Raw genomic sequence first — 22,145 nt, 5'->3', positions numbered from 1 at the left:
TTGCTCCCCCAACCTCACCAAACCTCTCAGCCCCGAGAGTGTCCACCCTTCTGTCTCATCCAGCTGTGGGTCTAGATATGGTCAATCCAGGTTGCATCCCAGCCCCTGAAAGAATTTTGTAAGAATTTCTCTCTCTTTCACTGTCTTTGTTTCACGGGTTTTTAAAAGTAATTTATTTTTATAATGGGGTTTAGCTGCTTTTCACGGCTGTGTTTATGCCGCTTTACACCCGCTTGACTCACTTCCAGAGAGATATCAATACATAGGTTTGAAGATTCTTACTAGTCAGATATATTCTTGTGCGGTGAATAGGGGGTGTTGAGTCCAGTTCACTGAGCAAGGAGTAGGTCTTTCTATTACATATTGGGTTTATGGAACGGTATCTGAGCTAATTTGAAACCCTTGTTTTATGCATCACCCCACCTCACCTTTCCCTTTAAGCAGCCATAGTGTGTTTTCTAAACGTGTGACTCTGTTCTGTTTTGTAATTCAGTTCAAGTGTAGCGGTTTTTACATTCCCTCTAGAAGTGATAGCTTATGATGAGTGTCTTTTCCTGTGTGACTTATTTCACTTAGAGTCGTCGTACCTAAATCCACTCATCATGCTGCTACTAGCCTTATGACATTGATTTCATGGCTGAGTGATATTCCATTGTACAGAAGGACCACCACTTCTTTATCCATTTTTCTCTTTCCTGGGATATTTAAGGTGTCATGAAGTGGAGGTTCTTGTCAACAGAGCAGCCCTAAACTTTGGGGTGCCTGTGTCTTGCTGATTTTTAGTTTTCCCAATGTATACGCCCATGAGTGGAAGTGCCCTATGCGCTCTAAGCTGTGTTTTTTCGGTGTTTCAGGACACACCGTACACTTCTCCAGAGTGGCTGTTGGCAATTTACATCCCGCCCATCAGCGTAGCAAGGCTCCCATTTCTCCATGGCCTGTCCTGCATTTCTGGTTTTTACACTTTTTTCAGCATGGCCCTTTTGACCGATGGGAAGCGAGACTTCTTTGTAGCGCTGATTTGCCTTTCCAGGTTGCTTGGTTGGCCAAAAAGGGCGTATGCGTTTTTTCCTGAATATATTCAGGAAAAAACGCATACGCCCTTTTTTGGCCAAGGGCATCATTGTCGACGTTTTGCCGCTTTTCATGTGCTTTAAAGGCGATTCGAATCCACCTCCTGAAATCTGTTTCCTGCAATTCTGCCTTGCTTTCAAATCCTCTTCGTTGCCTTCCCTCAATATATTTGTGGACGAGAGTTATCATTTATAACTCTGCAGGTTTGTGAATTGCAGTGCCCCTGAGCTCCATTTTTCAACTCGCTTTTTTGGGAGCTGGCTGCAAAAGCGCAGGAGTGCCTCAGGCCCTATTCTGGTTGCGGGCGGCAGGCTGAGCCTGTGGTTAATTCTTCTTCCTGATGGGAAAATAGAGTGACCTGTGCCTGTCCCAACACCTAGAGCTAGTCTCTCATTGGCTCCCCCTCTTCCCGTTCATCCTCAGGACAAATTGCAAGCTGTACGGAACAGGAGGTTAAAGGTGCTGATGCTCCAAGGAGGGAGAGTGCTAGTAAAGCGGCTGGAATGGCGAACCCGAGCACAAGGAGATGAGAAATGAGGTGCGTTTTAGAAACCTTTCCCGATCACACGGTGTACCACCTTCTGGGTTTCTCATGCATGTTTTCGATGTAGGAAGATGCCCTTGAACCTGGAGATTTGGGACCCATGGGATGGGTAAGAGGCAGTATTACTTTAAAGGCTCTGCGTTTGCTCCCCCAACCTCACCAAACCTCTCAGCCCCGAGAGTGTCCACCCTTCTGTCTCATCCAGCTGTGGGTCTAGATATGGTCAATCCAGGTTGCATCACAGCCCCTGAAAGAATTTTGTAAGAATTTCTCTCTCTTTCACTGTCTTTGTTTCACGGGTTTTTAAAAGTAATTTATTTTTATAATGGGGTTTAGCTGCTTTTCACGGCTGTGTTTATGCTGCTTTACACCCGCTTGACTCACTTCCAGAGAGATATCAATACATAGGTTTGAAGATTCTTACTAGTCAGATATATTCTTGTGCGGTGAATAGGGGGTGTTGAGTCCAGTTCACTGAGCAAGGAGTAGGTCTTTCTATTACATATTGGGTTTATGGAACGGTATCTGAGCTAATTTGAAACCCTTGTTTTATGCATCACCCCACCTCACCTTTCCCTTTAAGCAGCCATAGTGTGTTTTCTAAACGTGTGACTCTGTTCTGTTTTGTAATTCAGTTCAAGTGTAGCGGTTTTTACATTCCCTCTAGAAGTGATAGCTTATGATAAGTGGCTTTTTCTGTGTGACTTATTTCACTTAGAGTCGTCGTACCTAAATCCACTCATCATGCTGCTACTAGCCTTATGACATTGATTTCATGGCTGAGTGATATTCCATTGTACATAAGGACCACCACTTCGTTATCCATTTTTCTCTTTCCTGGGATATTTAAGGTGTCATGAAGTGGAGGTTCTTGTCAACAGAGCAGCCCTAAACTTTGGGGTGCCTGTGTCTTGCTGATTTTTAGTTTTCCCAATGTATACACCCATGAGTGGAAGTGCCCTATGCGCTCTAAGCTGTGTTTTTTCGGTGTTTCAGGACACACCGTACACTTCTCCAGAGTGGCTGTTGGCAATTTACATCCCGCCCATCAGCGTAGCAAGGCTCCCATTTCTCCATGGCCTGTCCTGCATTTCTGGTTTTTACACTTTTTTCAGCATGGCCCTTTTGACCGATGGGAAGCGAGATTTCTTTGTAGCGCTGATTTGCCTTTCCAGGTTGCTTGGTTGGCCAAAAAGGGCGTATGCGTTTTTTCCTGAATATATTCAGGAAAAAACGCATACGCCCTTTTTGGCCAAGGGCATCATTGTCGACGTTTTGCCGCTTTTCATGTGCTTTAAAGGCGATTCGAATCCACCTCCTGAAATCTGTTTCCTGCAATTCTGCCTTGCTTTCAAATCCTCTTCGTTGCCTTCCCTCAATATATTTGTGGACGAGAGTTATCATTTATAACTCTGCAGGTTTGTGAATTGCAGTGCCCCTGAGCTCCATTTTTCAACTCGCTTTTTTGGGAGCTGGCCGCAAAAGCGCAGGAGTGCCTCAGGCCCTATTCTGGTTGCGGGCGGCAGGCTGAGCCTGTGGTTAATTCTTCTTCCTGATGGGAAAATAGAGTGACCTGTGCCTGTCCCAACACCTAGAGCTAGTCTCTCATTGGCTCCCCCTCTTCCCGTTCATCCTCAGGACAAATTGCAAGCTGTACGGAATAGGAGGTTAAAGGTGCTGATGCTCCAAGGAGGGAGAGTGCTAGTAAAGCGGCTGGAATGGCGAACCCGAGCACAAGGAGATGAGAAATGAGGTGCGTTTTAGAAACCTTTCCCGATCACACGGTGTACCACCTTCTGGGTTTCTCATGCATGTTTTCGATGTAGGAAGATGCCCTTGAACCTGGAGATTTGGGACCCATGGGATGGGTAAGAGGCAGTATTACTTTAAAGGCTCTGCCTTTGCTCCCCCAACCTCACCAAACCTCTCAGCCCCGAGAGTGTCCACCCTTCTGTCTCATCCAGCTGTGGGTCTAGATATGGTCAATCCAGGTTGCATCCCAGCCCCTGAAAGAATTTTGTAAGAATTTCTCTCTCTTTCACTGTCTTTGTTTCACGGGTTTTTAAAAGTAATTTATTTTTATAATGGGGTTTAGCTGCTTTTCACGGCTGTGTTTATGCCGCTTTACACCCGCTTGACTCACTTCCAGAGAGATATCAATACATAGGTTTGAAGATTCTTACTAGTCAGATATATTCTTGTGCGGTGAATAGGGGGTGTTGAGTCCAGTTCACTGAGCAAGGAGTAGGTCTTTCTATTACATATTGGGTTTATGGAACGGTATCTGAGCTAATTTGAAACCCTTGTTTTATGCATCACCCCACCTCACCTTTCCCTTTAAGCAGCCATAGTGTGTTTTCTAAACGTGTGACTCTGTTCTGTTTTGTAATTCAGTTCAAGTGTAGCGGTTTTTACATTCCCTCTAGAAGTGATAGCTTATGATGAGTGTCTTTTCCTGTGTGACTTATTTCACTTAGAGTCGTCGTACCTAAATCCACTCATCATGCTGCTACTAGCCTTATGACATTGATTTCATGGCTGAGTGATATTCCATTGTACAGAAGGACCACCACTTCTTTATCCATTTTTCTCTTTCCTGGGATATTTAAGGTGTCATGAAGTGGAGGTTCTTGTCAACAGAGCAGCCCTAAACTTTGGGGTGCCTGTGTCTTGCTGATTTTTAGTTTTCCCAATGTATACGCCCATGAGTGGAAGTGCCCTATGCGCTCTAAGCTGTGTTTTTTCGGTGTTTCAGGACACACCGTACACTTCTCCAGAGTGGCTGTTGGCAATTTACATCCCGCCCATCAGCGTAGCAAGGCTCCCATTTCTCCATGGCCTGTCCTGCATTTCTGGTTTTTACACTTTTTTCAGCATGGCCCTTTTGACCGATGGGAAGCGAGACTTCTTTGTAGCGCTGATTTGCCTTTCCAGGTTGCTTGGTTGGCCAAAAAGGGCGTATGCGTTTTTTCCTGAATATATTCAGGAAAAAACGCATACGCCCTTTTTTGGCCAAGGGCATCATTGTCGACGTTTTGCCGCTTTTCATGTGCTTTAAAGGCGATTCGAATCCACCTCCTGAAATCTGTTTCCTGCAATTCTGCCTTGCTTTCAAATCCTCTTCGTTGCCTTCCCTCAATATATTTGTGGACGAGAGTTATCATTTATAACTCTGCAGGTTTGTGAATTGCAGTGCCCCTGAGCTCCATTTTTCAACTCGCTTTTTTGGGAGCTGGCCGCAAAAGCGCAGGAGTGCCTCAGGCCCTATTCTGGTTGCGGGCGGCAGGCTGAGCCTGTGGTTAATTCTTCTTCCTGATGGGAAAATAGAGTGACCTGTGCCTGTCCCAACACCTAGAGCTAGTCTCTCATTGGCTCCCCCTCTTCCCGTTCATCCTCAGGACAAATTGCAAGCTGTACGGAATAGGAGGTTAAAGGTGCTGATGCTCCAAGGAGGGAGAGTGCTAGTAAAGCGGCTGGAATGGCGAACCCGAGCACAAGGAGATGAGAAATGAGGTGCGTTTTAGAAACCTTTCCCGATCACACGGTGTACCACCTTCTGGGTTTCTCATGCATGTTTTCGATGTAGGAAGATGCCCTTGAACCTGGAGATTTGGGACCCATGGGATGGGTAAGAGGCAGTATTACTTTAAAGGCTCTGCCTTTGCTCCCCCAACCTCACCAAACCTCTCAGCCCCGAGAGTGTCCACCCTTCTGTCTCATCCAGCTGTGGGTCTAGATATGGTCAATCCAGGTTGCATCCCAGCCCCTGAAAGAATTTTGTAAGAATTTCTCTCTCTTTCACTGTCTTTGTTTCACGGGTTTTTAAAAGTAATTTATTTTTATAATGGGGTTTAGCTGCTTTTCACGGCTGTGTTTATGCCGCTTTACACCCGCTTGACTCACTTCCAGAGAGATATCAATACATAGGTTTGAAGATTCTTACTAGTCAGATATATTCTTGTGCGGTGAATAGGGGGTGTTGAGTCCAGTTCACTGAGCAAGGAGTAGGTCTTTCTATTACATATTGGGTTTATGGAACGGTATCTGAGCTAATTTGAAACCCTTGTTTTATGCATCACCCCACCTCACCTTTCCCTTTAAGCAGCCATAGTGTGTTTTCTAAACGTGTGACTCTGTTCTGTTTTGTAATTCAGTTCAAGTGTAGCGGTTTTTACATTCCCTCTAGAAGTGATAGCTTATGATGAGTGTCTTTTCCTGTGTGACTTATTTCACTTAGAGTCGTCGTACCTAAATCCACTCATCATGCTGCTACTAGCCTTATGACATTGATTTCATGGCTGAGTGATATTCCATTGTACAGAAGGACCACCACTTCTTTATCCATTTTTCTCTTTCCTGGGATATTTAAGGTGTCATGAAGTGGAGGTTCTTGTCAACAGAGCAGCCCTAAACTTTGGGGTGCCTGTGTCTTGCTGATTTTTAGTTTTCCCAATGTATACGCCCATGAGTGGAAGTGCCCTATGCGCTCTAAGCTGTGTTTTTTCGGTGTTTCAGGACACACCGTACACTTCTCCAGAGTGGCTGTTGGCAATTTACATCCCGCCCATCAGCGTAGCAAGGCTCCCATTTCTCCATGGCCTGTCCTGCATTTCTGGTTTTTACACTTTTTTCAGCATGGCCCTTTTGACCGATGGGAAGCGAGACTTCTTTGTAGCGCTGATTTGCCTTTCCAGGTTGCTTGGTTGGCCAAAAAGGGCGTATGCGTTTTTTCCTGAATATATTCAGGAAAAAACGCATACGCCCTTTTTTGGCCAAGGGCATCATTGTCGACGTTTTGCCGCTTTTCATGTGCTTTAAAGGCGATTCGAATCCACCTCCTGAAATCTGTTTCCTGCAATTCTGCCTTGCTTTCAAATCCTCTTCGTTGCCTTCCCTCAATATATTTGTGGACGAGAGTTATCATTTATAACTCTGCAGGTTTGTGAATTGCAGTGCCCCTGAGCTCCATTTTTCAACTCGCTTTTTTGGGAGCTGGCTGCAAAAGCGCAGGAGTGCCTCAGGCCCTATTCTGGTTGCGGGCGGCAGGCTGAGCCTGTGGTTAATTCTTCTTCCTGATGGGAAAATAGAGTGACCTGTGCCTGTCCCAACACCTAGAGCTAGTCTCTCATTGGCTCCCCCTCTTCCCGTTCATCCTCAGGACAAATTGCAAGCTGTACGGAACAGGAGGTTAAAGGTGCTGATGCTCCAAGGAGGGAGAGTGCTAGTAAAGCGGCTGGAATGGCGAACCCGAGCACAAGGAGATGAGAAATGAGGTGCGTTTTAGAAACCTTTCCCGATCACACGGTGTACCACCTTCTGGGTTTCTCATGCATGTTTTCGATGTAGGAAGATGCCCTTGAACCTGGAGATTTGGGACCCATGGGATGGGTAAGAGGCAGTATTACTTTAAAGGCTCTGCCTTTGCTCCCCCAACCTCACCAAACCTCTCAGCCCCGAGAGTGTCCACCCTTCTGTCTCATCCAGCTGTGGGTCTAGATATGGTCAATCCAGGTTGCATCCCAGCCCCTGAAAGAATTTTGTAAGAATTTCTCTCTCTTTCACTGTCTTTGTTTCACGGGTTTTTAAAAGTAATTTATTTTTATAATGGGGTTTAGCTGCTTTTCACGGCTGTGTTTATGCTGCTTTACACCCGCTTGACTCACTTCCAGAGAGATATCAATACATAGGTTTGAAGATTCTTACTAGTCAGATATATTCTTGTGCGGTGAATAGGGGGTGTTGAGTCCAGTTCACTGAGCAAGGAGTAGGTCTTTCTATTACATATTGGGTTTATGGAACGGTATCTGAGCTAATTTGAAACCCTTGTTTTATGCATCACCCCACCTCACCTTTCCCTTTAAGCAGCCATAGTGTGTTTTCTAAACGTGTGACTCTGTTCTGTTTTGTAATTCAGTTCAAGTGTAGCGGTTTTTACATTCCCTCTAGAAGTGATAGCTTATGATGAGTGTCTTTTCCTGTGTGACTTATTTCACTTAGAGTCGTCGTACCTAAATCCACTCATCATGCTGCTACTAGCCTTATGACATTGATTTCATGGCTGAGTGATATTCCATTGTACAGAAGGACCACCACTTCTTTATCCATTTTTCTCTTTCCTGGGATATTTAAGGTGTCATGAAGTGGAGGTTCTTGTCAACAGAGCAGCCCTAAACTTTGGGGTGCCTGTGTCTTGCTGATTTTTAGTTTTCCCAATGTATACGCCCATGAGTGGAAGTGCCCTATGCGCTCTAAGCTGTGTTTTTTCGGTGTTTCAGGACACACCGTACACTTCTCCAGAGTGGCTGTTGGCAATTTACATCCCGCCCATCAGCGTAGCAAGGCTCCCATTTCTCCATGGCCTGTCCTGCATTTCTGGTTTTTACACTTTTTTCAGCACGGCCCTTTTGAATGATGGGAAGCGAGACTTCTTTGTAGCGCTGATTTGCCTTTCCAGGTTGCTTGGTTGGCCAAAAAGGGCGTATGCGTTTTTTCCTGAATATATTCAGGAAAAAACGCATACGCCCTTTTTGGCCAAGGGCATCATTGTCGACGTTTTGCCGCTTTTCATGTGCTTTAAAGGCGATTCGAATCCACCTCCTGAAATCTGTTTCCTGCAATTCTGCCTTGCTTTCAAATCCTCTTCGTTGCCTTCCCTCAATATATTTGTGGACGAGAGTTATCATTTATAACTCTGCAGGTTTGTGAATTGCAGTGCCCCTGAGCTCCATTTTTCAACTCGCTTTTTTGGGAGCTGGCCGCAAAAGCGCAGGAGTGCCTCAGGCCCTATTCTGGTTGCGGGCGGCAGGCTGAGCCTGTGGTTAATTCTTCTTCCTGATGGGAAAATAGAGTGACCTGTGCCTGTCCCAACACCTAGAGCTAGTCTCTCATTGGCTCCCCCTCTTCCCGTTCATCCTCAGGACAAATTGCAAGCTGTACGGAACAGGAGGTTAAAGGTGCTGATGCTCCAAGGAGGGAGAGTGCTAGTAAAGCGGCTGGAATGGCGAACCCGAGCACAAGGAGATGAGAAATGAGGTGCGTTTTAGAAACCTTTCCCGATCACACGGTGTTCCACCTTCTGGGTTTCTCATGCATGTTTTCGATGTAGGAAGATGCCCTTGAACCTGGAGATTTGGGACCCATGGGATGGGTAAGAGGCAGTATTACTTTAAAGGCTCTGCGTTTGCTCCCCCAACCTCACCAAACCTCTCAGCCCCGAGAGTGTCCACCCTTCTGTCTCATCCAGCTGTGGGTCTAGATATGGTCAATCCAGGTTGCATCCCAGCCCCTGAAAGAATTTTCTAAGAATTTCTCTCTCTTTCACTGTCTTTGTTTCACGGGTTTTTAAAAGTAATTTATTTTTATAATGGGGTTTAGCTGCTTTTCACGGCTGTGTTTATGCCGCTTTACACCCACTTGACTCACTTCCAGAGAGATATCAATACATAGGTTTGAAGATTCTTACTAGTCAGATATATTCTTGTGCGGTGAATAGGGGGTGTTGAGTCCAGTTCACTGAGCAAGGAGTAGGTCTTTCTATTACATATTGGGTTTATGGAACGGTATCTGAGCTAATTTGAAACCCTTGTTTTATGCATCACCCCACCTCACCTTTCCCTTTAAGCAGCCATAGTGTGTTTTCTAAACGTGTGACTCTGTTCTGTTTTGTAATTCAGTTCAAGTGTAGCGGTTTTTACATTCCCTCTAGAAGTGATAGCTTATGATAAGTGGCTTTTTCTGTGTGACTTATTTCACTTAGAGTCGTCGTACCTAAATCCACTCATCATGCTGCTACTAGCCTTATGACATTGATTTCATGGCTGAGTGATATTCCATTGTACATAAGGACCACCACTTCGTTATCCATTTTTCTCTTTCCTGGGATATTTAAGGTGTCATGAAGTGGAGGTTCTTGTCAACAGAGCAGCCCTAAACTTTGGGGTGCCTGTGTCTTGCTGATTTTTAGTTTTCCCAATGTATACACCCATGAGTGGAAGTGCCCTATGCGCTCTAAGCTGTGTTTTTTCGGTGTTTCAGGACACACCGTACACTTCTCCAGAGTGGCTGTTGGCAATTTACATCCCGCCCATCAGCGTAGCAAGGCTCCCATTTCTCCATGGCCTGTCCTGCATTTCTGGTTTTTACACTTTTTTCAGCATGGCCCTTTTGACCGATGGGAAGCGAGATTTCTTTGTAGCGCTGATTTGCCTTTCCAGGTTGCTTGGTTGGCCAAAAAGGGCGTATGCGTTTTTTCCTGAATATATTCAGGAAAAAACGCATACGCCCTTTTTGGCCAAGGGCATCATTGTCGACGTTTTGCCGCTTTTCATGTGCTTTAAAGGCGATTCGAATCCACCTCCTGAAATCTGTTTCCTGCAATTCTGCCTTGCTTTCAAATCCTCTTCGTTGCCTTCCCTCAATATATTTGTGGACGAGAGTTATCATTTATAACTCTGCAGGTTTGTGAATTGCAGTGCCCCTGAGCTCCATTTTTCAACTCGCTTTTTTGGGAGCTGGCCGCAAAAGCGCAGGAGTGCCTCAGGCCCTATTCTGGTTGCGGGCGGCAGGCTGAGCCTGTGGTTAATTCTTCTTCCTGATGGGAAAATAGAGTGACCTGTGCCTGTCCCAACACCTAGAGCTAGTCTCTCATTGGCTCCCCCTCTTCCCGTTCATCCTCAGGACAAATTGCAAGCTGTACGGAACAGGAGGTTAAAGGTGCTGATGCTCCAAGGAGGGAGAGTGCTAGTAAAGCGGCTGGAATGGCGAACCCGAGCACAAGGAGATGAGAAATGAGGTGCGTTTTAGAAACCTTTCCCGATCACACGGTGTACCACCTTCTGGGTTTCTCATGCATGTTTTCGATGTAGGAAGATGCCCTTGAACCTGGAGATTTGGGACCCATGGGATGGGTAAGAGGCAGTATTACTTTAAAGGCTCTGCCTTTGCTCCCCCAACCTCACCAAACCTCTCAGCCCCGAGAGTGTCCACCCTTCTGTCTCATCCAGCTGTGGGTCTAGATATGGTCAATCCAGGTTGCATCCCAGCCCCTGAAAGAATTTTGTAAGAATTTCTCTCTCTTTCACTGTCTTTGTTTCACGGGTTTTTAAAAGTAATTTATTTTTATAATGGGGTTTAGCTGCTTTTCACGGCTGTGTTTATGCCGCTTTACACCCGCTTGACTCACTTCCAGAGAGATATCAATACATAGGTTTGAAGATTCTTACTAGTCAGATATATTCTTGTGCGGTGAATAGGGGGTGTTGAGTCCAGTTCACTGAGCAAGGAGTAGGTCTTTCTATTACATATTGGGTTTATGGAACGGTATCTGAGCTAATTTGAAACCCTTGTTTTATGCATCACCCCACCTCACCTTTCCCTTTAAGCAGCCATAGTGTGTTTTCTAAACGTGTGACTCTGTTCTGTTTTGTAATTCAGTTCAAGTGTAGCGGTTTTTACATTCCCTCTAGAAGTGATAGCTTATGATGAGTGTCTTTTCCTGTGTGACTTATTTCACTTAGAGTCGTCGTACCTAAATCCACTCATCATGCTGCTACTAGCCTTATGACATTGATTTCATGGCTGAGTGATATTCCATTGTACAGAAGGACCACCACTTCTTTATCCATTTTTCTCTTTCCTGGGATATTTAAGGTGTCATGAAGTGGAGGTTCTTGTCAACAGAGCAGCCCTAAACTTTGGGGTGCCTGTGTCTTGCTGATTTTTAGTTTTCCCAATGTATACGCCCATGAGTGGAAGTGCCCTATGCGCTCTAAGCTGTGTTTTTTCGGTGTTTCAGGACACACCGTACACTTCTCCAGAGTGGCTGTTGGCAATTTACATCCCGCCCATCAGCGTAGCAAGGCTCCCATTTCTCCATGGCCTGTCCTGCATTTCTGGTTTTTACACTTTTTTCAGCACGGCCCTTTTGACCGATGGGAAGCGAGACTTCTTTGTAGCGCTGATTTGCCTTTCCAGGTTGCTTGGTTGGCCAAAAAGGGCGTATGCGTTTTTTCCTGAATATATTCAGGAAAAAACGCATACGCCCTTTTTGGCCAAGGGCATCATTGTCGACGTTTTGCCGCTTTTCATGTGCTTTAAAGGCGATTCGAATCCACCTCCTGAAATCTGTTTTCTGCAATTCTGCCTTGCTTTCAAATCCTCTTCGTTGCCTTCCCTCAATATATTTGTGGACGAGAGTTATCATTTATAACTCTGCAGGTTTGTGAATTGCAGTGCCCCTGAGCTCCATTTTTCAACTCGCTTTTTTGGGAGCTGGCCGCAAAAGCGCAGGAGTGCCTCAGGCCCTATTCTGGTTGCGGGCGGCAGGCTGAGCCTGTGGTTAATTCTTCTTCCTGATGGGAAAACAGAGTGACCTGTGCCTGTCCCAACACCTAGAGCTAGTCTCTCATTGGCTCCCCCTCTTCCCCTTCATCCTCAGGACAAATTGCAAGCTGTACGGAACAGGAGGTTAAAGGTGCTGATGCTCCAAGGAGGGAGAGTGCTAGTAAAGCGGCTGGAATGGCGAACCCGAGCACAAGGAGATGAGAAATGAGGTGCGTTTTAGAAACCTTTCCCGATCACACGGTGTACCACCTTCTGGGTTTCTCATGCATGTTTTCGATGTAGGAAGATGCCCTTGAACCTGGAGATTTGGGACCCATGGGATGGGTAAGAGGCAGTATTACTTTAAAGGCTCTGCGTTTGCTCCCCCAACCTCACCAAACCTCTCAGCCCCGAGAGTGTCCACCCTTCTGTCTCATCCAGCTGTGGGTCTAGATATGGTCAATCCAGGTTGCATCACAGCCCCTGAAAGAATTTTGTAAGAATTTCTCTCTCTTTCACTGTCTTTGTTTCACGGGTTTTTAAAAGTAATTTATTTTTATAATGGGGTTTAGCTGCTTTTCACGGCTGTGTTTATGCTGCTTTACACCCGCTTGACTCACTTCCAGAGAGATATCAATACATAGGTTTGAAGATTCTTACTAGTCAGATATATTCTTGTGCGGTGAATAGGGGGTGTTGAGTCCAGTTCACTGAGCAAGGAGTAGGTCTTTCTATTACATATTGGGTTTATGGAACGGTATCTGAGCTAATTTGAAACCCTTGTTTTATGCATCACCCCACCTCACCTTTCCCTTTAAGCAGCCATAGTGTGTTTTCTAAACGTGTGACTCTGTTCTGTTTTGTAATTCAGTTCAAGTGTAGCGGTTTTTACATTCCCTCTAGAAGTGATAGCTTATGATAAGTGGCTTTTTCTGTGTGACTTATTTCACTTAGAGTCGTCGTACCTAAATCCACTCATCATGCTGCTACTAGCCTTATGACATTGATTTCATGGCTGAGTGATATTCCATTGTACATAAGGACCACCACTTCGTTATCCATTTTTCTCTTTCCTGGGATATTTAAGGTGTCATGAAGTGGAGGTTCTTGTCAACAGAGCAGCCCTAAACTTTGGGGTGCCTGTGTCTTGCTGATTTTTAGTTTTCCCAATGTATACACCCATGAGTGGAAGTGCCCTATGCGCTCTAAGCTGTGTTTTTTCGGTGTTTCAGGACACACCGTACACTTCTCCAGAGTGGCTGTTGGCAATTTACATCCCGCCCATCAGCGTAGCAAGGCTCCCATTTCTCCATGGCCTGTCCTGCATTTCTGGTTTTTACACTTTTTTCAGCATGGCCCTTTTGACCGATGGGAAGCGAGATTTCTTTGTAGCGCTGATTTGCCTTTCCAGGTTGCTTGGTTGGCCAAAAAGGGCGTATGCGTTTTTTCCTGAATATATTCAGGAAAAAACGCATACTCCCTTTTTGGCCAAGGGCATCATTGTCGACGTTTTGCCGCTTTTCATGTGCTTTAAAGGCGATTCGAATCCACCTCCTGAAATCTGTTTCCTGCAATTCTGCCTTGCTTTCAAATCCTCTTCGTTGCCTTCCCTCAATATATTTGTGGACGAGAGTTATCATTTATAACTCTGCAGGTTTGTGAATTGCAGTGCCCCTGAGCTCCATTTTTCAACTCGCTTTTTTGGGAGCTGGCCGCAAAAGCGCAGGAGTGCCTCAGGCCCTATTCTGGTTGCGGGCGGCAGGCTGAGCCTGTGGTTAATTCTTCTTCCTGATGGGAGAATAGAGTGACCTGTGCCTGTCCCAACACCTAGAGCTAGTCTCTCATTGGCTCCCCCTCTTCCCGTTCATCCTCAGGACAAATTGCAAGCTGTACGGAACAGGAGGTTAAAGGTGCTGATGCTCCAAGGAGGGAGAGTGCTAGTAAAGCGGCTGGAATGGCGAACCCGAGCACAAGGAGATGAGAAATGAGGTGCGTTTTAGAAACCTTTCCCGATCACACGGTGTACCACCTTCTGGGTTTCTCATGCATGTTTTCGATGTAGGAAGATGCCCTTGAACCTGGAGATTTGGGACCCATGGGATGGGTAAGAGGCAGTATTACTTTAAAGGCTCTGCCTTTGCTCCCCCAACCTCACCAAACCTCTCAGCCCCGAGAGTGTCCACCCTTCTGTCTCATCCAGCTGTGGGTCTAGATATGGTCAATCCAGGTTGCATCCCAGCCCCTGAAAGAATTTTGTAAGAATTTCTCTCTCTTTCACTGTCTTTGTTTCACGGGTTTTTAAAAGTAATTTATTTTTATAATGGGGTTTAGCTGCTTTTCACGGCTGTGTTTATGCTGCTTTACACCCGCTTGACTCACTTCCAGAGAGATATCAATACATAGGTTTGAAGATTCTTACTAGTCAGATATATTCTTGTGCGGTGAATAGGGGGTGTTGAGTCCAGTTCACTGAGCAAGGAGTAGGTCTTTCTATTACATATTGGGTTTATGGAACGGTATCTGAGCTAATTTGAAACCCTTGTTTTATGCATCACCCCACCTCACCTTTCCCTTTAAGCAGCCATAGTGTGTTTTCTAAACGTGTGACTCTGTTCTGTTTTGTAATTCAGTTCAAGTGTAGCGGTTTTTACATTCCCTCTAGAAGTGATAGCTTATGATGAGTGTCTTTTCCTGTGTGACTTATTTCACTTAGAGTCGTCGTACCTAAATCCACTCATCATGCTGCTACTAGCCTTATGACATTGATTTCATGGCTGAGTGATATTCCATTGTACAGAAGGACCACCACTTCTTTATCCATTTTTCTCTTTCCTGGGATATTTAAGGTGTCATGAAGTGGAGGTTCTTGTCAACAGAGCAGCCCTAAACTTTGGGGTGCCTGTGTCTTGCTGATTTTTAGTTTTCCCAATGTATACGCCCATGAGTGGAAGTGCCCTATGCGCTCTAAGCTGTGTTTTTTCGGTGTTTCAGGACACACCGTACACTTCTCCAGAGTGGCTGTTGGCAATTTACATCCCGCCCATCAGCGTAGCAAGGCTCCCATTTCTCCATGGCCTGTCCTGCATTTCTGGTTTTTACACTTTTTTCAGCACGGCCCTTTTGAATGATGGGAAGCGAGACTTCTTTGTAGCGCTGATTTGCCTTTCCAGGTTGCTTGGTTGGCCAAAAAGGGCGTATGCGTTTTTTCCTGAATATATTCAGGAAAAAACGCATACGCCCTTTTTGGCCAAGGGCATCATTGTCGACGTTTTGCCGCTTTTCATGTGCTTTAAAGGCGATTCGAATCCACCTCCTGAAATCTGTTTCCTGCAATTCTGCCTTGCTTTCAAATCCTCTTCGTTGCCTTCCCTCAATATATTTGTGGACGAGAGTTATCATTTATAACTCTGCAGGTTTGTGAATTGCAGTGCCCCTGAGCTCCATTTTTCAACTCGCTTTTTTGGGAGCTGGCCGCAAAAGCGCAGGAGTGCCTCAGGCCCTATTCTGGTTGCGGGCGGCAGGCTGAGCCTGTGGTTAATTCTTCTTCCTGATGGGAAAATAGAGTGACCTGTGCCTGTCCCAACACCTAGAGCTAGTCTCTCATTGGCTCCCCCTCTTCCCGTTCATCCTCAGGACAAATTGCAAGCTGTACGGAACAGGAGGTTAAAGGTGCTGATGCTCCAAGGAGGGAGAGTGCTAGTAAAGCGGCTGGAATGGCGAACCCGAGCACAAGGAGATGAGAAATGAGGTGCGTTTTAGAAACCTTTCCCGATCACACGGTGTTCCACCTTCTGGGTTTCTCATGCATGTTTTCGATGTAGGAAGATGCCCTTGAACCTGGAGATTTGGGACCCATGGGATGGGTAAGAGGCAGTATTACTTTAAAGGCTCTGCCTTTGCTCCCCCAACCTCACCAAACCTCTCAGCCCCGAGAGTGTCCACCCTTCTGTCTCATCCAGCTGTGGGTCTAGATATGGTCAATCCAGGTTGCATCCCAGCCCCTGAAAGAATTTTCTAAGAATTTCTCTCTCTTTCACTGTCTTTGTTTCACGGGTTTTTAAAAGTAATTTATTTTTATAATGGGGTTTAGCTGCTTTTCACGGCTGTGTTTATGCCGCTTTACACCCACTTGACTCACTTCCAGAGAGATATCAATACATAGGTTTGAAGATTCTTACTAGTCAGATATATTCTTGTGCGGTGAATAGGGGGTGTTGAGTCCAGTTCACTGAGCAAGGAGTAGGTCTTTCTATTACATATTGGGTTTATGGAACGGTATCTGAGCTAATTTGAAACCCTTGTTTTATGCATCACCCCACCTCACCTTTCCCTTTAAGCAGCCATAGTGTGTTTTCTAAACGTGTGACTCTGTTCTGTTTTGTAATTCAGTTCAAGTGTAGCGGTTTTTACATTCCCTCTAGAAGTGATAGCTTATGATGAGTGTCTTTTCCTGTGTGACTTATTTCACTTAGAGTCGTCGTACCTAAATCCACTCATCATGCTGCTACTAGCCTTATGACATTGATTTCATGGCTGAGTGATATTCCATTGTACAGAAGGACCACCACTTCTTTATCCATTTTTCTCTTTCCTGGGATATTTAAGGTGTCATGAAGTGGAGGTTCTTGTCAACAGAGCAGCCCTAAACTTTGGGGTGCCTGTGTCTTGCTGATTTTTAGTTTTCCCAATGTATACGCCCATGAGTGGAAGTGCCCTATGCGCTCTAAGCTGTGTTTTTTCGGTGTTTCAGGACACACCGTACACTTCTCCAGAGTGGCTGTTGGCAATTTACATCCCGCCCATCAGCGTAGCAAGGCTCCCATTTCTCCATGGCCTGTCCTGCATTTCTGGTTTTTACACTTTTTTCAGCACGGCCCTTTTGAATGATGGGAAGCGAGACTTCTTTGTAGCGCTGATTTGCCTTTCCAGGTTGCTTGGTTGGCCAAAAAGGGCGTATGCGTTTTTTCCTGAATATATTCAGGAAAAAACGCATACGCCCTTTTTGGCCAAGGGCATCATTGTCGACGTTTTGCCGCTTTTCATGTGCTTTAAAGGCGATTCGAATCCACCTCCTGAAATCTGTTTCCTGCAATTCTGCCTTGCTTTCAAATCCTCTTCGTTGCCTTCCCTCAATATATTTGTGGACGAGAGTTATCATTTATAACTCTGCAGGTTTGTGAATTGCAGTGCCCCTGAGCTCCATTTTTCAACTCGCTTTTTTGGGAGCTGGCCGCAAAAGCGCAGGAGTGCCTCAGGCCCTATTCTGGTTGCGGGCGGCAGGCTGAGCCTGTGGTTAATTCTTCTTCCTGATGGGAGAATAGAGTGACCTGTGCCTGTCCCAACACCTAGAGCTAGTCTCTCATTGGCTCCCCCTCTTCCCGTTCATCCTCAGGACAAATTGCAAGCTGTACGGAACAGGAGGTTAAAGGTGCTGATGCTCCAAGGAGGGAGAGTGCTAGTAAAGCGGCTGGAATGGCGAACCCGAGCACAAGGAGATGAGAAATGAGGTGCGTTTTAGAAACCTTTCCCGATCACACGGTGTACCACCTTCTGGGTTTCTCATGCATGTTTTCGATGTAGGAAGATGCCCTTGAACCTGGAGATTTGGGACCCATGGGATGGGTAAGAGGCAGTATTACTTTAAAGGCTCTGCCTTTGCTCCCCCAACCTCACCAAACCTCTCAGCCCCGAGAGTGTCCACCCTTCTGTCTCATCCAGCTGTGGGTCTAGATATGGTCAATCCAGGTTGCATCCCAGCCCCTGAAAGAATTTTGTAAGAATTTCTCTCTCTTTCACTGTCTTTGTTTCACGGGTTTTTAAAAGTAATTTATTTTTATAATGGGGTTTAGCTGCTTTTCACGGCTGTGTTTATGCCGCTTTACACCCGCTTGACTCACTTCCAGAGAGATATCAATACATAGGTTTGAAGATTCTTACTAGTCAGATATATTCTTGTGCGGTGAATAGGGGGTGTTGAGTCCAGTTCACTGAGCAAGGAGTAGGTCTTTCTATTACATATTGGGTTTATGGAACGGTATCTGAGCTAATTTGAAACCCTTGTTTTATGCATCACCCCACCTCACCTTTCCCTTTAAGCAGCCATAGTGTGTTTTCTAAACGTGTGACTCTGTTCTGTTTTGTAATTCAGTTCAAGTGTAGCGGTTTTTACATTCCCTCTAGAAGTGATAGCTTATGATGAGTGTCTTTTCCTGTGTGACTTATTTCACTTAGAGTCGTCGTACCTAAATCCACTCATCATGCTGCTACTAGCCTTATGACATTGATTTCATGGCTGAGTGATATTCCATTGTACAGAAGGACCACCACTTCTTTATCCATTTTTCTCTTTCCTGGGATATTTAAGGTGTCATGAAGTGGAGGTTCTTGTCAACAGAGCAGCCCTAAACTTTGGGGTGCCTGTGTCTTGCTGATTTTTAGTTTTCCCAATGTATACGCCCATGAGTGGAAGTGCCCTATGCGCTCTAAGCTGTGTTTTTTCGGTGTTTCAGGACACACCGTACACTTCTCCAGAGTGGCTGTTGGCAATTTACATCCCGCCCATCAGCGTAGCAAGGCTCCCATTTCTCCATGGCCTGTCCTGCATTTCTGGTTTTTACACTTTTTTCAGCACGGCCCTTTTGAATGATGGGAAGCGAGACTTCTTTGTAGCGCTGATTTGCCTTTCCAGGTTGCTTGGTTGGCCAAAAAGGGCGTATGCGTTTTTTCCTGAATATATTCAGGAAAAAACGCATACGCCCTTTTTGGCCAAGGGCATCATTGTCGACGTTTTGCCGCTTTTCATGTGCTTTAAAGGCGATTCGAATCCACCTCCTGAAATCTGTTTCCTGCAATTCTGCCTTGCTTTCAAATCCTCTTCGTTGCCTTCCCTCAATATATTTGTGGACGAGAGTTATCATTTATAACTCTGCAGGTTTGTGAATTGCAGTGCCCCTGAGCTCCATTTTTCAACTCGCTTTTTTGGGAGCTGGCCGCAAAAGCGCAGGAGTGCCTCAGGCCCTATTCTGGTTGCGGGCGGCAGGCTGAGCCTGTGGTTAATTCTTCTTCCTGATGGGAAAATAGAGTGACCTGTGCCTGTCCCAACACCTAGAGCTAGTCTCTCATTGGCTCCCCCTCTTCCCGTTCATCCTCAGGACAAATTGCAAGCTGTACGGAACAGGAGGTTAAAGGTGCTGATGCTCCAAGGAGGGAGAGTGCTAGTAAAGCGGCTGGAATGGCGAACCCGAGCACAAGGAGATGAGAAATGAGGTGCGTTTTAGAAACCTTTCCCGATCACACGGTGTACCACCTTCTGGGTTTCTCATGCATGTTTTCGATGTAGGAAGATGCCCTTGAACCTGGAGATTTGGGACCCATGGGATGGGTAAGAGGCAGTATTACTTTAAAGGCTCTGCGTTTGCTCCCCCAACCTCACCAAACCTCTCAGCCCCGAGAGTGTCCACCCTTCTGTCTCATCCAGCTGTGGGTCTAGATATGGTCAATCCAGGTTGCATCCCAGCCCCTGAAAGAATTTTGTAAGAATTTCTCTCTCTTTCACTGTCTTTGTTTCACGGGTTTTTAAAAGTAATTTATTTTTATAATGGGGTTTAGCTGCTTTTCACGGCTGTGTTTATGCCGCTTTACACCCACTTGACTCACTTCCAGAGAGATATCAATACATAGGTTTGAAGATTCTTACTAGTCAGATATATTCTTGTGCGGTGAATAGGGGGTGTTGAGTCCAGTTCACTGAGCAAGGAGTAGGTCTTTCTATTACATATTGGGTTTATGGAACGGTATCTGAGCTAATTTGAAACCCTTGTTTTATGCATCACCCCACCTCACCTTTCCCTTTAAGCAGCCATAGTGTGTTTTCTAAACGTGTGACTCTGTTCTGTTTTGTAATTCAGTTCAAGTGTAGCGGTTTTTACATTCCCTCTAGAAGTGATAGCTTATGATGAGTGTCTTTTCCTGTGTGACTTATTTCACTTAGAGTCGTCGTACCTAAATCCACTCATCATGCTGCTACTAGCCTTATGACATTGATTTCATGGCTGAGTGATATTCCATTGTACAGAAGGACCACCACTTCTTTATCCATTTTTCTCTTTCCTGGGATATTTAAGGTGTCATGAAGTGGAGGTTCTTGTCAACAGAGCAGCCCTAAACTTTGGGGTGCCTGTGTCTTGCTGATTTTTAGTTTTCCCAATGTATACGCCCATGAGTGGAAGTGCCCTATGCGCTCTAAGCTGTGTTTTTTCGGTGTTTCAGGACACACCGTACACTTCTCCAGAGTGGCTGTTGGCAATTTACATCCCGCCCATCAGCGTAGCAAGGCTCCCATTTCTCCATGGCCTGTCCTGCATTTCTGGTTTTTACACTTTTTTCAGCATGGCCCTTTTGACCGATGGGAAGCGAGACTTCTTTGTAGCGCTGATTTGCCTTTCCAGGTTGCTTGGTTGGCCAAAAAGGGCGTATGCGTTTTTTCCTGAATATATTCAGGAAAAAACGCATACGCCCTTTTTTGGCCAAGGGCATCATTGTCGACGTTTTGCCGCTTTTCATGTGCTTTAAAGGCGATTCGAATCCACCTCCTGAAATCTGTTTCCTGCAATTCTGCCTTGCTTTCAAATCCTCTTCGTTGCCTTCCCTCAATATATTTGTGGACGAGAGTTATCATTTATAACTCTGCAGGTTTGTGAATTGCAGTGCCCCTGAGCTCCATTTTTCAACTCGCTTTTTTGGGAGCTGGCCGCAAAAGCGCAGGAGTGCCTCAGGCCCTATTCTGGTTGCGGGCGGCAGGCTGAGCCTGTGGTTAATTCTTCTTCCTGATGGGAAAATAGAGTGACCTGTGCCTAGAGCTAGTCTGTCATTGGCTCCCCCTCTTCCCCTTCATCCTCAGGACAAATTGCAAGCTGTACGGAACAGGAGGTTAAAGGTGCTGATGCTCCAAGGAGGGAGAGTGCTAGTAAAGCGGCTGGAATGGCGAACCCGAGCACAAGGAGATGAGAAATGAGGTGCGTTTTAGAAACCTTTCCCGATCACACGGTGTACCACCTTCTGGGTTTCTCATGCATGTTTTCGATGTAGGAAGATGCCCTTGAACCTGGAGATTTGGGACCCATGGGATGGGTAAGAGGCAGTATTACTTTAAAGGCTCTGCCTTTGCTCCCCCAACCTCACCAAACCTCTCAGCCCCGAGAGTGTCCACCCTTCTGTCTCATCCAGCTGTGGGTCTAGATATGGTCAATCCAGGTTGCATCCCAGCCCCTGAAAGAATTTTGTAAGAATTTCTCTCTCTTTCACTGTCTTTGTTTCACGGGTTTTTAAAAGTAATTTATTTTTATAATGGGGTTTAGCTGCTTTTCACGGCTGTGTTTATGCTGCTTTACACCCGCTTGACTCACTTCCAGAGAGATATCAATACATAGGTTTGAAGATTCTTACTAGTCAGATATATTCTTGTGCGGTGAATAGGGGGTGTTGAGTCCAGTTCACTGAGCAAGGAGTAGGTCTTTCTATTACATATTGGGTTTATGGAACGGTATCTGAGCTAATTTGAAACCCTTGTTTTATGCATCACCCCACCTCACCTTTCCCTTTAAGCAGCCATAGTGTGTTTTCTAAACGTGTGACTCTGTTCTGTTTTGTAATTCAGTTCAAGTGTAGCGGTTTTTACATTCCCTCTAGAAGTGATAGCTTATGATGAGTGTCTTTTCCTGTGTGACTTATTTCACTTAGAGTCGTCGTACCTAAATCCACTCATCATGCTGCTACTAGCCTTATGACATTGATTTCATGGCTGAGTGATATTCCATTGTACAGAAGGACCACCACTTCTTTATCCATTTTTCTCTTTCCTGGGATATTTAAGGTGTCATGAAGTGGAGGTTCTTGTCAACAGAGCAGCCCTAAACTTTGGGGTGCCTGTGTCTTGCTGATTTTTAGTTTTCCCAATGTATACGCCCATGAGTGGAAGTGCCCTATGCGCTCTAAGCTGTGTTTTTTCGGTGTTTCAGGACACACCGTACACTTCTCCAGAGTGGCTGTTGGCAATTTACATCCCGCCCATCAGCGTAGCAAGGCTCCCATTTCTCCATGGCCTGTCCTGCATTTCTGGTTTTTACACTTTTTTCAGCACGGCCCTTTTGAATGATGGGAAGCGAGACTTCTTTGTAGCGCTGATTTGCCTTTCCAGGTTGCTTGGTTG

The sequence above is a fragment of the Balaenoptera physalus genome (assembly GCF_965194825.1).
Source record: "Balaenoptera physalus genome assembly, chromosome: 15".
Taxonomy (NCBI): domain Eukaryota; kingdom Metazoa; phylum Chordata; class Mammalia; order Artiodactyla; family Balaenopteridae; genus Balaenoptera; species Balaenoptera physalus.
Note: the sequence above shows the minus strand (reverse complement) of the source record.